This window comes from Oncorhynchus kisutch, linkage group LG10, assembly GCF_002021735.2.
Source record: "Oncorhynchus kisutch isolate 150728-3 linkage group LG10, Okis_V2, whole genome shotgun sequence".
NCBI classification, from domain to species: Eukaryota; Metazoa; Chordata; class Actinopteri; order Salmoniformes; family Salmonidae; genus Oncorhynchus; species Oncorhynchus kisutch.
In genome coordinates, this window is record NC_034183.2 from 53,047,313 (window position 1) to 53,065,600 (window position 18,288).

Here is an 18,288-nt window from a genome sequence, read left to right on the forward strand (position 1 = left end):
CCAAAACAAAGTGTCGGTCAACGCCACACAACGGGCGCAATAAACCCATCAAAACAACCGTGTCGTCACCACACACACGGGCGCAATAAGACCCAGTCCAAAACAGCAGTGTCGGTCACGCCAACACACACGGGGCGCAATAAGACCCAGTCCTAAAACAACAGTGTCGGTCAACGCCACACACACGGGCGCAATAAGACCCAGTCCTAAACAACAGTGTCGGTCAACGCCACACACACGGGCGCAATAAGACCCAGTCCAAAACAACAGTGTCGGTCAACGCCACACACACGGGCGCAATAAGACCCAGTCCAAAACAACAGTGTCGGTCAACAGCCAGACACACGGGCGCAAATAAGACCCAGTCCAAAACAACAGTGTCGGTCAACACCCACACACGGGCGCAATAAGACCCAGTCCAAAACAACAGTGTCGGTCAAACGCCACACACACGGGCGCAATAAGACCCAGTCCAAAACAACAGTGTCGTCAACCACACACACGGGCGCAATAAGACCCAGTCCAAAACAACCGTGTCGGTCAACGCCACACACCACGGGCGCAATAAGACCCAAGTCCAAACAAACAGTGTCGGTCAAGCCACACACACGGGCGCAATAAGACCCAGTCCTAAAACAACAGTGTCGGTCAACGCCACACACACGGGCGCAATAAGACCCAGTCCAAACCAACAGTGTCGGTCAACGCCACACACACGGGGCAATAAGACCCAGTCCAAAACAACAGTGTCGGTCAAGCCACACACACCGGGCGCAATAAGACCCAGTCCAAAACAACCAGTGTCGGTCAACCCACACACACACCGGGCGCAATAAGACCCAGTCCAAAACAACAGTGTCGGTCAACGCCACAACACACGGGCGCAATAGACCCAGTCCAAAACAACAGTGTCGGTCAACGCCACACACACGGGCGCAATAAGACCCAGTCCAAAACAACAGTGTCGGTCAACGCCACACACACGGGCCGCAATAAGACCCAGTCCAAAACAACAGTGTCGGTCAACGCCACCACACACGGGCGCAATAAGACCCAGTCCTAAACAACAGTGTCGGTCAACGCCACACACAACGGGCGCAATAAGACCCAGTCCAAAACAACAGTGTCGGTCAACGCCACACACCGGGCGCAATAAGACCCAGTCCAAAACAACAGTGTTCGGTCAAGCCACACACACGGGCGCAATAAGACCCAGTCCAAAACAACAGTGTCGGTCAACGCCACACCACACGGGCGCAATAAGACCCAGTCCTAAAACAACAGTGTCGGTCAACGCCACACACACGGGCGCAATAAGACCCAGTCCAAAACAACAGTGTCGGTCAACGCCACACACACGGGCGCAATAAGACCCAGTCCAAAAAACAGTGTCGGTCAACGCCAGACACACGGGCGCAATAAGACCCAGTCCCAAACAACAGTGTCGGTCAACGCCACACACACGGGCGCAATAAGACCCAGTCCAAACAACAGTGTCGGTCAACCCACACACACGGGCGCAATAAGACCCAGTCCAAACAACAGTGTCGGTCAACGCCACACACACGGGCGCAATAAGACCCAGTCCAAAACAACAGTGCTCGTCAACGCCACACACGGCGCAAATAAGACCCAGTCCAAAACCACAGTGTCGGTACAAACGCCACACACACGGGCGGCAATAGACCCAGTCCAAAACACACAGTGTCGGTACAGCCCACACACACGGGCGCAATAAGACCCAGTCCAAAACAACAGTGTCGTCAACGCCACACACACGGGCGCAATAAGACCCAGTCCAAAACAACAGTGTCGGTCAACGCCACACACACGGGCGCAATAAACCCAGTCCAAAACAACAGTGTCGGTCAACGCCACACACACGGGCGCAATAAGACCAGTCCAAACAACAGTGTCGGTCAACTCCAACACACGGGCGCAATAAGACCCAGTCCAAAACAACAGTGTCGGTCAAACGCCACACACACGGGCGCAATAAGACCCAGTCCAAAACAACAGTGTCGGTCAACGCCACACACACAGGCGCAATAAGACCCAGTCCAAAACAACAGTGTCGGTCAACGCCACACACACGGGCGCAATAAGACCCAGTCCAAACAACAGTGTCGGTCAACCACCACACACGGGCGCAATAAGACCCAGTCCAAAACAACAGTGTCGGTCAACGCCACACACACGGGCGCAATAAGACCCAGTCCAAAACAACAGTGTCGGTCAACGCCACACACACGGGCGCAATAAGACCCAGTCCAAAACAACAGTGTCGGTCAACGCCACACACACGGGCGCAATAAGACCCAGTCCAAAACAACAGTGTCGGTCAACGCCACACACACGGGCGCAATAAGACCCAGTCCAAAACAACAGTGTCGGTCAACGCCACACACACGGGCGCAATAAGACCCAGTCCAAAACAACAGTGTCGGTCAACGCCACACACACGGGCGCAATAAGACCCAGTCCAAACAACAGTGTCGGTCAACGCCACACACACGGGCGCATAAGAACCCAGTCCTAAGACAACAGTGTCGGTCAACGCCACACACACGGGCGCAATAAGACCCAGTACAAAACAACCGATGTCGGGTCAACGCCACCACACACGGGCGCAATAAGACCCAGTCCAAAAAGCAGTTGTCGGTCACGCCACCACCACTACGGGCCGCAATAAGACCAGTCCTAAACACAGGTTTCGGTCAACGCCACACCACACGGGCGCAATAAGACCCAGTCCAAAACAACCCCCCCTCAAAAGTGGTCGGTTCAACTGCCGACAACAAACGGGCGCAATAAGACCCCAGTCCAAAACAGCAGTGTTCGTGTCAACGCACCACACACGGGCGCATAAGACCCAGTCCTAAACATACAGTGTCGCGTCAACGACACAGCAGACAACGGGCGGCCAATAAGGACCCCCGTCCAAAACAACACAGTGTACGGTCAACGCCACCACACACGGGGCAATAAGACCCAGTCCAAAACAACAGTGTCGGGTCAACGCCACAACCACGGGCGCAATAAGACCCAGTCCAAACAACAGTGTCGGTCAACTACCACACACCGGGGCAATAAGACCCAGTCCAAAACAGCAGTGTCGGTCAACGCCACACACACGGGCGCAATAAGACCCAGTCCAAAACAACAGTGTCGGTCAACGCCACACACACGGGCGCAATAAGACCCAGTCCAAAACAACAGTGTCGGTCAACGCCACACACACGGGCGCAATAAGACCCAGTCCAAAACAACAGTGTCGGTCAACGCCACACACACGGGCGCAATAAGACCCAGTCCTAAAACAACAGTGTCGGTCAACGCCACACACACGGGCGCAATAAGACCCAGTCCAAAACAACAGTGTCGGTCAACGCACACACACGGGCGCAATAAGACCCAGTCCAAAACAACAGTGTCGGTCAACGCCAGACACACGGGCGCAATAAGACCCAGTCCAAACAACAGTGTCGGTCAACACCACAACGGGCGCAATAAGACCCAGTCCAAACAACAGTGTCGGTCAACGCCCACACACGGGCGCAATAAGACCCAGTCCAAAACAACAGTGTCGGTCAACGCCACACACACGGCGCAATAAGACCCAGTCCAAAACAACAGTGTCGGTCAACGCCACACACACGGGCGCAATAAGACCCAGTCCAAACAACAGTGTCCGGTCAACGCCACACACACGGGCGCAATAAGACCCAGTCCTAAAACAACAGTGTCGGTCAACGCCACACACACGGGCGCAATAAGACCCAGTCCAAAACAACAGTGTCGGTCAACGACCACACACACGGGCGCAAATAAGACCCAGTCCAAAACAACAGTGTCGGTCAACAGCCACACACACGGGCGCAATAAGACCAGTCCTAAACAACAGTGTCGGTCAACGCCACACACACGGGCGCAATAAGACCCAGTCCAAAACAACAGTGTCGGTCAACGCCAGACACACGGGCAAATAAGACCCAGTCCAAAACAACAGTGTCGGTCAACACCCACACACGGGCGCAATAAGACCCAGTCCAAAACAACAGTGTCGGTCAACGCCACACACACGGGCGCAATAAGACCCAGTCCTAAACAACAGTGTCGGTCAACGCCACACACACGGGCGCAATAAGACCCAGTCCAAAACAACAGTGTCGGTCAACGCCACACACACGGGCGCAATAAGACCCAGTCCAAAACAACAGTGTCGGTCAACACCACACACACGGGCGCAATAAGACCCAGTCCAAAACACAGTGTCGGTCAACGCCACACACACGGGCGCAATAAGACCCAGTCCAAAACAACAGTGTCGGTCAACGCCACACACACGGGCGCAATAAGACCCAGTCCAAAACAACAGTGTCGGTCAACGCCACACACACGGGCGCAATAAGACCCCAGTCCAAACAACAGTGTCGGTCAACGCCACACACACGGGCGCAATAAGACCCAGTCCCAAAACAACAGTGTCGGTCAACGCCACACACACGGGCGCAATAAGACCCAGTCCAAAACAACAGTGTCGGTCAACGCCACACACACGGGCGCAATAAGACCCAGTCCAAAACAGCAGTGTCGGTCAACGCCACACACACGGGCGCAATAAGACCAGTCCCAAAACAACAGTGTCGGTCAACGCCAGACACACGGGCGAATAAGACCCAGTCCAAAACAACAGTGTCGGTCAACACCACACACGGGCGCAATAAGACCCAGTCCCAAAACAACAGTGTCGGTCAACGCCACACACACGGGCGCAATAAGACCCAGTCCTAAACAACAGTGTCGGTCAACGCCACACACACGGGCGCAATAAGACCCAGTCCAAAACAACAGTGTCGGTCAACGCCACACACACGGGCGCAATAGACCAGTCCAAAACAACAGTGTCGGTCAACACCACCAACGGGCGCAATAAGACCCAGTCCAAAACAAGCAGTGTCGGTCAACGCACACACACGGGCGCAATAAGACCCAGTCCAAAACAACAGGTGTCGGTCACGCCAACACACGGGCGCAATAAGACCCAGTCCAAAACAACAAGTGTCGGTCAACACCACACACACGGGCGCAATAAGACCCAGTCCAAAACAACAGTGTCGGTCAACGCCACACACACGGGGCAATAAGACCCAGTCCAAAACAGCAGTGTCGGTCAACACCACACACACGGGCGCAATAAGACCCAGTCCAAAACAACAGTGTCGGTCAACGCCACACACACGGGCGCAATAAGACCCAGTCCTAAACAACAGTGTCGGTCAACGCCACACACACGGGCGCAATAAGACCCAGTCCAAAACAACAGTGTCGGTCAACGCCACACACACGGGCGCAATAAGACCCAGTCCAAAACAACAGTGTCGGTCAACACCACACACGGGCGCAATAAGACCCAGTCCAAAACAACAGTGTCGGTCAACACCACACACACGGGCGCAATAAGACCCAGTCCTAAACAACAGTGTCGGTCAACGCCACACACACGGGCGCAATAAGACCCAGTCCAAAACAACAGTGTCGGTCAACGCCACACACACGGGCGCAATAAGACCCAGTCCAAAACAACAGTGTCGGTCAACGCCACACACACGGGCGCAATAAGACCCAGTCCAAAACAACAGTGTCGGTCAACGCCACCACACACGGGCGCAATAAGACCCAGTCCAAACAACAGTGTCGGTCAACGCCACACACACGGGCGCAATAAGACCCAGTCCAAAACAACAGTGTCGGTCAACGCCACACACACGGGCGCAATAAGACCCAGTCCTAAACAACAGTGTCGGTCAACGCCACACACACGGGCGCAATAAGACCCAGTCCAAAACAACAGGTGTCGGTCAACGCCACACACACGGGCGCAAATAAGACCCAGTCCAAAACAACAGTGTCGGTCAACGCCACACACACGGGCGCAATAAGACCCAGTCCCAAACAACAGTGTCGGTCAACGACACACACACGGGCGCAATAAGACCCAGTCCAAACAACAGTGTCGGTCAACGCCACACACACGGGCGCAATAAGACCCAGTCCAAACAACAGTGTCGGTCAACGCCACACACACGGGCGCAATAAGACCCAGTCCAAAACAACAGTGTCGGTCAACGCCACACACACCCCAACAGGTCGGTCAACGCCACACACACGGGCGCAATAGGACCCAGTGCCTAAACAACAGTGTTCGGTCAACGCCACACACACAGGGCGCAATAAGACCCAGTCCAAAACAGCAGTGTCGGTCAACGGACACACACACCGGGCCGCAATAAGAGCCCAGTCCAAAACAACATGTCGGTCAAACGCCACACACACGGGCGCAATAGACCCAGTTCTAAACAACAGTGGTCGGTCCAACGCCACACACACGGGCGCAATAGGACCCAGTCCTAAACAACAGTGTCGGTCAATGCCACAACACACGGGCGAAAATAAGACCCAGTCCAAACACAGTGTCGGTCACACCTCCCCAGCACACGGGTCGCAATAAGACCCAGTCCAAAACAACAGTGTCGGTCAACCCACACACACGGGCGCAATAAGGACCCAGTCCAAAACAACAGTGTCGATTCAACGCCACCACACACGGGCGCAATAAGACCCAGTCATACACACAGTGTCGGTTCACGCCACACACACAGGGCGCAATAGACCCAGTCCAAAACAACAGTGTCGGTCAACGCCACACGACTACGGCGCAATAAGACCCAGGCCTAAACAACAGTGTCGGTCAACGCCACACACACGGGTCCCGCAATAAGACCCAGTCCAAAACAACAGTGTCGGTCAACGCCACACACACGGGCGCAATAAGACCCAGTCCAAAACAACAGTGTCGGTCAACGCCACACACACGGGCGCAATAAGACCCAGTCCAAAACAACAGTGTCGGTCAACGCCACACACACGGGCGCAATAAGACCCCAGTCCAAAACAACAGTGTCGGTCAACGCCACACACACGGGCGCAATAAGACCCAGTCCAAAACAACAGTGTCGGTCAACGCCACACACACGGGCGCAATAAGACCCAGTCCTAAACAACAGTGTCGGTCAACGCCACACACACGGGCGCAATAAGACCCAGTCCAAAAAACAGTGTCGGTCAACGCCAGACACACGGGCAAATAAGACCCAGTCCAAAACAACAGTGTCGGTCAACACCACAAACGGGCGCAATAAGACCCAGTCCAAAACAACAGTGTCGGTCAACGCCACACACACGGGCGCAATAAGACCCAGTCCTAAACAACAGTGTCGGTCAACGCCACACACACGGGCGCAATAAGACCCAGTCCAAAACAACAGTGTCGGTCAACGCCAGGACACACGGGCGCAAATAAGACCCAGTCCAAAACAACAGTGTCGGTCAACGCCACACACACGGGCGCAATAAGACCCAGTCCAAAACAACAGTGTCGGTCAACGCCACACACACGGGCGCAATAAGACCCAGTCCTAAAACAACAGTGTCGGTCAACGCCAGCACACACGGGCGCAAATAGACCCCAGTCCAAAACAACAGTGTCGGTCAACACCACACACACGGGCGCAATAAGACCCAGTCCAAAACAACAGTGTCGGTCAACGCCACACACACGGGCGCAATAGACCCAGTCTCAAACAACAGTGTCGGTCAACGCCACACACACGGGCGCAATAAGACCCAGTCCAAACAACAGTGTCGGTCAACGCCACACACACGGGGCAATAAGACCCAGTCCAAAAACAACAGTGTCGGTCAACGCCACACACACGGGCGCAATAAGACCCAGTCCAAAACAACAGTGTCGGTCAACGCCACACACACGGGCGCATAAGACCCAGTCCAAAACAACAGTGTCGGTCAACGCCACACACACGGGCGCAATAAGACCCAGTCCAAAACAACAGTGTCGGTCAACGCCACACACACGGGCGCAATAAGACCCAGTCCAAAACAGACAGTGTCGGTCAACGCCCACACACGGGCGCAATAAGACCCAGTCCAAAACAACAGTGTCGGTCAACGCCAGACACACGGGCGCAATAAGACCCAGTCCAAAACAACAGTGTCGGTCAACACCACACACGGGCGCAATAAGACCCAGTCCAAAACAACAGTGTCGGTCAACGCCACACACACGGGCGCAATAAGACCCAGTCCAAAACAACAGTGTCGGTCAACGCCACACACACGGGCGCAATAAGACCCAGTCCAAAACAACAGTGTCGGTCAACGCCACACACACGGGCGCAATAAGACCCAGTCCAAAACAACAGTGTCGGTCAACACCACACACACGGGCGCAATAAGACCCAGTCCAAAACAACAGTGTCGGTCAACGCCACACACAACGGGCGCAATAAGACCCAGTCCTAAACAACAGTGTCGGTCAACGCCACACAACGGGCGCAATAAGACCCAGTCCAAAACAACAGTGTCGGTCAACGCCACACACACAGGCGCAATAAGACCCAGTCCCAAACAGCAGTGTCGGTCAACGCCACACACACGGGCGCAATAAGACCCAGTCCTAAACAACAGTGTCGGTCAACGCCAGACACACGGGCGCAATAAGACCCAGTCCAAAACAACAGTGTCGGTCAACGCCAGACACACGGGCGCAATAAGACCCAGTCCAAAACAACAGTGTCGGTCAACACCACACACGGGGACAATAAGACCCAGTCCAAAACAACAGTGTCGGTCAACACCACACACACGGGCGCAATAAGACCCAGTCCAAAACAACAGTGTCGGTCAACGCCACACACACGGGCGCAATAAGACCCAGTCCAAAACAACAGTGTCGGTCAACGCCACACACACGGGCGCAATAAGACCCAGTCCAAAACAACAGTGTCGGTCAACGCCACACACACGGGCGCAATAAGACCCAGTCCAAAACAACAGTGTCGGTCAACGCCACACACACGGGCGCAATAAGACCCAGTCCTAAACAACAGTGTCGGTCAACGCCACACACACGGGCGCAATAAGACCCAGTCCAAAACAACAGTGTCGGTCAACGCCAGACACACGGGCGCAATAAGACCCAGTCCAAAACAACAGTGTCGGTCAACACCACAAACGGGCGCAATAAGACCCAGTCCAAAACAACAGTGTCGGTCAACGCCACACACACGGGCGCAATAAGACCCAGTCCAAAACAACAGTGTCGGTCAACGCCACACACACAGGCGCAATAAGACCCAGTCCTAAACAACAGTGTTGGTCAACGCCACACACACGGGGGCAATAAGACCCAGTCCAAAACAACAGTGTCGGTCAACGCCACACACACGGGCGCAATAAGACCCAGTCCAAAACAACAGTGTCGGTCAACGCCACACACACGGGCGCAATAAGACCCAGTCCAAAACAACAGTGTCGGTCAACGACACACACACGGGCGCAATAAGACCCAGTCCAAAACAGCAGTGTCGGTCAACACCACACACACGGGCGCAATAAGACCCAGTCCAAAACAACAGTGTCGGTCAACGCCACACACACGGGCGCAATAAGACCCAGTCCTAAACAACAGTGTCGGTCAACGCCACACACACGGGCGCAATAAGACCCAGTCCAAAACAACAGTGTCGGTCAACGCCAGACACACGGGCAAAATAAGACCCAGTCCAAAACAACAGTGTCGGTCAACACCACAAATGGGCGCAATAAGACCCAGTCCAAAACAACAGTGTCGGTCAACGCCACACACACGGGCGCAATAAGACCCAGTCCTAAACAACAGTGTCGGTCAACGCCACACACACGGGCGCAATAAGACCCAGTCCAAAACAACAGTGTCGGTCAACGCCACACACACGGGCGCAATAAGACCCAGTCCAAAACAACAGTGTCGGTCAACGCCACACACACGGGCGCAATAAGACCCAGTCCAAAACAACAGTGTCGGTCAACGACACACACACGGGCGCAATAAGACCCAGTCCAAAACAGCAGTGTCGGTCAACACCACACACACGGGCGCAATAAGACCCAGTCCAAAACAACAGTGTCGGTCAACGCCACACACACGGGCGCAATAAGACCCAGTCCTAAACAACAGTGTCGGTCAACGCCACACACACGGGCGCAATAAGACCCAGTCCAAAACAACAGTGTCGGTCAACGCCAGACACACGGGCAAAATAAGACCCAGTCCAAAACAACAGTGTCGGTCAACACCACAAACGGGCGCAATAAGACCCAGTCCAAAACAACAGTGTCGGTCAACGCCACACACACGGGCGCAATAAGACCCAGTCCTAAACAACAGTGTCGGTCAACGCCACACACACGGGCGCAATAAGACCCAGTCCAAAACAACAGTGTCGGTCAACGCCAGACACACGGGCAAAATAAGACCCAGTCCAAAACAACAGTGTCGGTCAACACCACAAACGGGCGCAATAAGACCCAGTCCAAAACAACAGTGTCGGTCAACGCCACACACACGGGCGCAATAAGACCCAGTCCTAAACAACAGTGTCGGTCAACGCCACACACACGGGCGCAATAAGACCCAGTCCAAAACAACAGTGTCGGTCAACGCCACACACACGGGCGCAATAAGACCCAGTCCAAAACAGCAGTGTCGGTCAACACCACACACACGGGCGCAATAAGACCCAGTCCAAAACAACAGTGTCGGTCAACGCCACACACACGGGCGCAATAAGACCCAGTCCTAAACAACAGTGTCGGTCAACGCCACACACACGGGCGCAATAAGACCCAGTCCTAAACAACAGTGTCGGTCAACGCCACACACACGGGCGCAATAAGACCCAGTCCAAAACAACAGTGTCGGTCAACGCCACACACACGGGCGCAATAAGACCCAGTCCAAAACAACAGTGTCGGTCAACGCCAGACACACGGGTGCAATAAGACCCAGTCCAAAACAACAGTGTCGGTCAACACCACACACACGGGCGCAATAAGACCCAGTCCAAAACAACAGTGTCGGTCAACGCCACACACACGGGCGCAATAAGACCCAGTCCTAAACAACAGTGTCGGTCAACGCCACACACATGGGCGCAATAAGACCCAGTCCTAAACAACAGTGTCGGTCAACGCCACACACACAGGCGCAATAAGACCCAGTCCAAAACAACAGTGTCGGTCAACGCCACACACACGGGCGCAAAAAGACCCAGTCCAAAACAGCAGTGTCGGTCAACGCCACACACACGGGCGCGATAAGACCCAGTCCAAAACAACAGTGTCGGTCAACGCCACACACACGGGGGCAATAAGACCCAGTCCTAAACAACAGTGTCGGTCAACGCCACACACACGGGGGCAATAAGACCCAGTCCAAAACAACAGTGTCGGTCAACGCCACACACACGGGCGCAATAAGACCCAGTCCAAAACAACAGTGTCGGTCAACTCCACACACACGGGCGCAATAAGACCCAGTCCAAAACAACAGTGTCGGTCAACTCCACACACACGGGCGCAATAAGACCCAGTCCAAAACAACAGTGTCGGTCAACGCCACACACACGGGCGCAATAAGACCCAGTCCAAAACAACAGTGTCGGTCAACGCCACACACACGGGTGCAATAAGACCCAGTCCAAAACAACAGTGTCGGTCAACGCCACACACAAGGGCGCAATAAGACCCAGTCCAAAACAACAGTGTCGGTCAACGCCACACACACGGGCGCAATAAGACCCAGTCCAAAACAACAGTGTCGGTCAACGCCACACACACGGGCGCAATAAGACCCAGTCCAAAACAACAGTGTCGGTCAACGCCACACACACGGGCGCAATAAGACCCAGTCCAAAACAACAGTGTCGGTCAACGCCACACACACGGGCGCAATAAGACCCAGTCCAAAACAGCAGTGTCGGTCAACGCCACACACACGGGCGCAATAAGACCCAGTCCAAAACAGCAGTGTCGGTCAACGCCACACACACGGGCGCAATAAGACCCAGTCCTAAACAACAGTGTCGGTCAACGCCACACACACCGGCGCAATAAGACCCAGTCCAAAACAACAGTGTCGGTCAACACCACACACACGGGCGCAATAAGACCCAGTCCAAAACAACAGTGTCGGTCAACGCCACACACACAGGCGCAATAAGACCCAGTCCAAAACAGCAGTGTCGGTCAACGCCACACACACGGGCGCAATAAGACCCAGTCCTAAACAACAGTGTCGGTCAACGCCAGACACACGGGCGCAATAAGACCCAGTCCAAAACAACAGTGTCGGTCAACGCCAGACACACGGGCGCAATAAGACCCAGTCCAAAACAACAGTGTCGGTCAACACCACACACGGGGACAATAAGACCCAGTCCAAAACAACAGTGTCGGTCAACACCACACACACGGGCGCAATAAGACCCAGTCCAAAACAACAGTGTCGGTCAACGCCACACACACGGGCGCAATAAGACCCAGTCCAAAACAACAGTGTCGGTCAACGCCACACACACGGGCGCAATAAGACCCAGTCCAAAACAACAGTGTCGGTCAACGCCACACACACGGGCGCAATAAGACCCAGTCCAAAACAACAGTGTCGGTCAACGCCACACACACGGGCGCAATAAGACCCAGTCCAAAACAGCAGTGTCGGTCAACACCACACACACGGGCGCAATAAGACCCAGTCCAAAACAACAGTGTCGGTCAACGCCACACACACGGGCGCAATAAGACCCAGTCCTAAACAACAGTGTCGGTCAACGCCACACACACGGGCGCAATAAGACCCAGTCCAAAACAACAGTGTCGGTCAACGCCAGACACACGGGCGCAATAAGACCCAGTCCAAAACAACAGTGTCGGTCAACACCACAAACGGGCGCAATAAGACCCAGTCCAAAACAACAGTGTCGGTCAACGCCACACACACGGGCGCAATAAGACCCAGTCCAAAACAACAGTGTCGGTCAACGCCACACACACAGGCGCAATAAGACCCAGTCCTAAACAACAGTGTTGGTCAACGCCACACACACGGGGGCAATAAGACCCAGTCCAAAACAACAGTGTCGGTCAACGCCACACACACGGGGGCAATAAGACCCAGTCCAAAACAACAGTGTCGGTCAACGCCACACACACGGGCGCAATAAGACCCAGTCCAAAACAACAGTGTTGGTCAACGCCACACACACGGGCGCAATAAGACCCAGTCCAAAACAACAGTGTCGGTCAACGCCACACACACGGGGGTAATAAGACCCAGTCCAAAACAACAGTGTCGGTCAACGCCACACACACGGGCGCAATAAGACCCAGTCCAAAACAACAGTGTCGGTCAACGCCACACACACGGGGGCAATAAGACCCAGTCCAAAACAACAGTGTCGGTCAACGCCACACACACGGGCGCAATAAGACCCAGTCCAAAACAACAGTGTCGGTCAACGCCACACACACGGGCGCAATAAGACCCAGTCCAAAACAACAGTGTCGGTCAACGCCACACACACGGGCGCAATAAGACCCAGTCCAAAACAACAGTGTCGGTCAACGCTACACACACAGGCGCAATAAGACCCAGTCCTAAACAACAGTGTTGGTCAACGCCACACACACGGGGGCAATAAGACCCAGTCCAAAACAACAGTGTCGGTCAACGCCACACACACGGGGGCAATAAGACCCAGTCCAAAACAACAGTGTCGGTCAACGCCACACACACGGGCGCAATAAGACCCAGTCCAAAACAACAGTGTCGGTCAACGCCACACACACGGGGGCAATAAGACCCAGTCCAAAACAACAGTGTCGGTCAACGCCACACACACGGGCGCAATAAGACCCACTCCAAAACAACAGTGTCGGTCAACGCCACACACACGGGCGCAATAAGACCCAGTCCAAAACAACAGTGTCGGTCAACGCCACACACACGGGCGCAATAAGACCCAGTCCAAAACAACAGTGTCGGTCAACGCCACACACACGGGCGCAATAAGACCCAGTCCAAAACAACAGTGTCGGTCAACGCCACACACACGGGCGCAATAAGACCCAGTCCAAAACAACAGTGTCGGTCAACGCTACACACACAGGCGCAATAAGACCCAGTCCTAAACAACAGTGTTGGTCAACGCCACACACACGGGGGCAATAAGACCCAGTCCAAAACAACAGTGTCGGTCAACGCCACACACACGGGGGCAATAAGACCCAGTCCAAAACAACAGTGTCGGTCAACGCCACACACACGGGCGCAATAAGACCCAGTCCAAAACAACAGTGTCGGTCAACGCCACACACACGGGGGCAATAAGACCCAGTCCAAAACAACAGTGTCGGTCAACGCCACACACACGGGCGCAATAAGACCCACTCCAAAACAACAGTGTCGGTCAACGCCACACACACGGGCGCAATAAGACCCAGTCCAAAACAACAGTGTCGGTCAACGCCACACACACGGGCGCAATAAGACCCAGTCCAAAACAACAGTGTCGGTCAACGCCACACACAGGGGCGCAATAAGACCCAGTCCAAAACAAAAGTGTCGGTCAACGCCACACACACGGGCGCAATAAGACCCAGTCCAAAACAACAGGACGAAACGGTTCGAGAACAACATACTTCCACAGAAATCACACACATCAAAAAGCAGAAAACAAGCCCGCACAAAAGCCGGCGGGTCTACTGGGTTTAAATAGCCCAAAACCCAAACAAGAAACAGGTCCAACTAATCAGACAACACTAAATGAAACAGAAAAGGGGATCGGTGGCAGCTAGTAGGCCGGCGACGACGACCGAGGATCCTCGTGACACGAGGATACGTGAACGCTTCCATACAGCCGTTACACCTTAGCTTGTGGAAGGCCACGGCAGCAGTTTTTGAACTCTCGACTCTGAAGAAACAAAGCCTATTATAAACTTCTGTGTCCAGCAGCTGCAGGTGGAACTCCAAAAACCAGAGAATATTCAGAAAATCATTTAAAAAAAAATTGTATCGAGTTGGAAGCCTCTTGCATGTGTGTAGATCTTTGTTTTGGTTGCACAGTGCGATGTGGTTGCCTCCACGCCACTTAGAAACGACTAGTTCCTGCAAAGATGTTGGGAAATGCAAAATGTCTGGCTGCTAAAATGGCGAGGGGAATTCCGGGGGATGGATTATCTTGGCAAAGAAGGAATGCTCACTAACAGGGATGTAAACAAATTTGTGCACAACATTTGAGAGAAATAAGGTTTTTGTGCTTGTGGAAAATTTCTGGGATCTTTTATTTTGGCTCATGAAACATGGAACCAACACTTTCCATGTTATCTTTATATTTTTGTTCAGTGTATAAAAAAGGGGCCAATGTGTGACATAAGGGTCAACATTTCTAAATGGTTTGATATACATTTAAATATGATTGTCTTGTAGCTTCACATGTGTAGTTACAGGAATAAGAGTTTAGTTGGGCACAATGAGTCCGTAACTCCTAGCAACAACAAATATCTACAAGTAATTTAAAATGTCACTTGCTTTAATCAAATTCTCTATCATTTATAGCAATGCTGAACCTTCCAGAAGAATGAAAAAGATAAACAACAGCATTTCTATATTTAAAAAAAAAAAAGTTGATATAATAATTCAATGCAATAAGATAATACAATGGGTTCTATCAATAAAATAATTGACAATAATAATAACCAATAATGAAATAATTTGAATCAATAAACACTTCAAGCTGTGTGTGTGTGTGTGTGTGTGTGTGTGTGTGTGTGTGTGTGTGTGTGTGTGTGTGTGTGTGTGTGTGTGTGTGTGTGTGTGTGTGTGTGTGTGTGTGTGTGTGTGTGTGAAGACTAGACATCATGTTCTTGCTTCCTCTTCTCTCCACTCCCCCAATGTGCTTTGAGAGGGAGGTGGGGAATGGAGGAAACAAGGGGAGAATCTCAATTGCATTTCCTTCATTCCTCACATCCTCGCCTCCTTCTCAAAACCCATTAGATAAGAGGGTGAGAGGGGAGAGACCTCTGACCTTTTCATCCAATAGTTTTTGAGAAGGAGACGAGGAGAGAGGACGCAACAAATCAAGGAAATGCAATTGAGGACAGATGAAGCAAGTATTTGACAGTTATGCCTTTTCTTTACAGTGCCAGACTGACTGAGCTACTCTAATACCAATGGCCTTTCCAGAAACAACCCCTAGACCCTACAGCCAAGAGTCTAGACACTTGTGGAGATCTGAGAGGGATTGATGGGTGGTGACATGGTGAGAGCTCCACCTTACCCTCTGATAGGCGTGGTGGAATTTTGGCGGTATTGCTTAAATCTGTCCAATTCTCTCAGATCTCCACAGTGTCTAGGGGTTGTTTCTGGACACGACCCCACAAACATTCGGGTGTGGGGTGGACAGACAGCACCACACTTGAGGCAATGGTTGGATGTTTAATTCCATTGCTATACACACAGATTTGCACAGGTGTAAATTGGACACACCCACGGCACACTATCAGGCTGATCAGGCAGGTCTGGGTAGCCAGAGACTTGCTGTAAACAGTGAACTGAAGACCTGCTGCAAACAGTGAAAGGATATATTATTATTAGTTAGTTAGATGTGCAACCACTGACCAGTGACAATTTCAGCATATAAATCTTGGTGGGGCAAACTCCCAAAATGTTTTTTCGATGCATGCCAGCAAAGCCACTACACAACACTAAACAATACATTAATTGCACTATAACGGTGACAAATGGTACCCATACATTGTTAGGGCCTACACTACACCTAAGCTGTCCTAACAGCAGAGCTTTCTTTTCAGCACCATGACGTGAATCTTTACCACCGATACACCAGGTTGTCGGCGGAGCCTTGTCTGGCAGCGAAACAGTTAATTCAGCCTATATTTACTGCCTTTTAAAAAAACAGAGCTGATATGGTTGACTTCCTTAAACATATGTGGTTTCTACTGACAATTGAGATGTACAAACTTTGGCATGAGCTCAATCTATATTTTCGATTAAGACATTAATGAGCAAGCTAAGATGGACGTAGTCAATATAACTATTTGTTCAGCACTTTTGAAATGTACAGCGACAGAATTCAGAATATGGGCCATTCTTACAGTATTCTCCCTGTACACCGAGTCAGAATTGTATGATAAATAAAGGGGGCATATACAGTGCCTTGCGAAAGTATTCGGCCCCCTTGAACTTTGCGACCTTTTGACACATTTCAGGCTTCAAACATAAAGATATAAAACTGTAATGTTTTGTGAAGAATCAACAACAAGTGGGACACAATCATGTGTCCCATTATTGGATATTTCTAACTTTTTAAACAAATCAAAAACTGAAAAATTGGGCGTACAACATTATTCAGCCCCTTTACTTTCAGTGCAGCAAACTCTCTCCAGAAGTTCAGTGAGGATCTCTGAATGATCTAATGTTGACCTAAATGACTAATGATGATAAATACAATCCACCTGTGTGTAATCAAGTCTCCGTATAAATGCACCTGCACTGTGATAGTCTCAGAGGTCTGTTAAAAGTGCAGAGAGCATCATGAAGAACAAGGAACACACCAGGCAGGTCCGAGATACTGTTGTGAAGAAGTTTAAAGCCGGATTTGGATACAAAAAGATTTCCCAAGCTTTAAACATCCCAAGGAGCACTGTGCAAGCGATAAAATTGAAATGGAAGGAGTATCAGACCACTGCAAATCTACCAAGACCTGGCCGTCCCTCTAAACTTTCAGCTCATACAAGGAGAAGACTGATCAGAGATGCAGCCAAGAGGCCCATGATCACTCTGGATGAACTGCAGAGATCTACAGCTGAGGTGGGAGACTCTGTCCATAGGACAACAATCAGTCGTATATTGCACAAATCTGACCTTTATGGAAGAGTGGCAAGAAGAAAGCCATTTCTTAAAGATATCCATAAATAGTGTTGTTTAAAGTTTGCCACAAGCCACCTGGGAGACACACCAAACATGTGGAAGAAGGTGCTCTGGTCAGATGAAACCAAAATTGAACTTTTTGGCAACAATGCAAAACGTTATGTTTGGCGTAAAAGCAACACAGCTCATCACCCTGAACACACCATCCCCACTGTCAAACATGGTGGTGGCAGCATCATGGTTTGGGCCTGCTTTTCTTCAGCAGGGACAGGGAAGATGGTTAAAATTGATGGGAAGATGGATGGAGCCAAATACAGGACCATTCTGGAAGAAAACCTGATGGAGTCTGCAAAAGACCTGAGACTGGGACAGAGATTTGTCTTCCAACAAGACAATGATCCAAAACATAAAGCAAAATCTACAATGGAATGGTTCAAAAA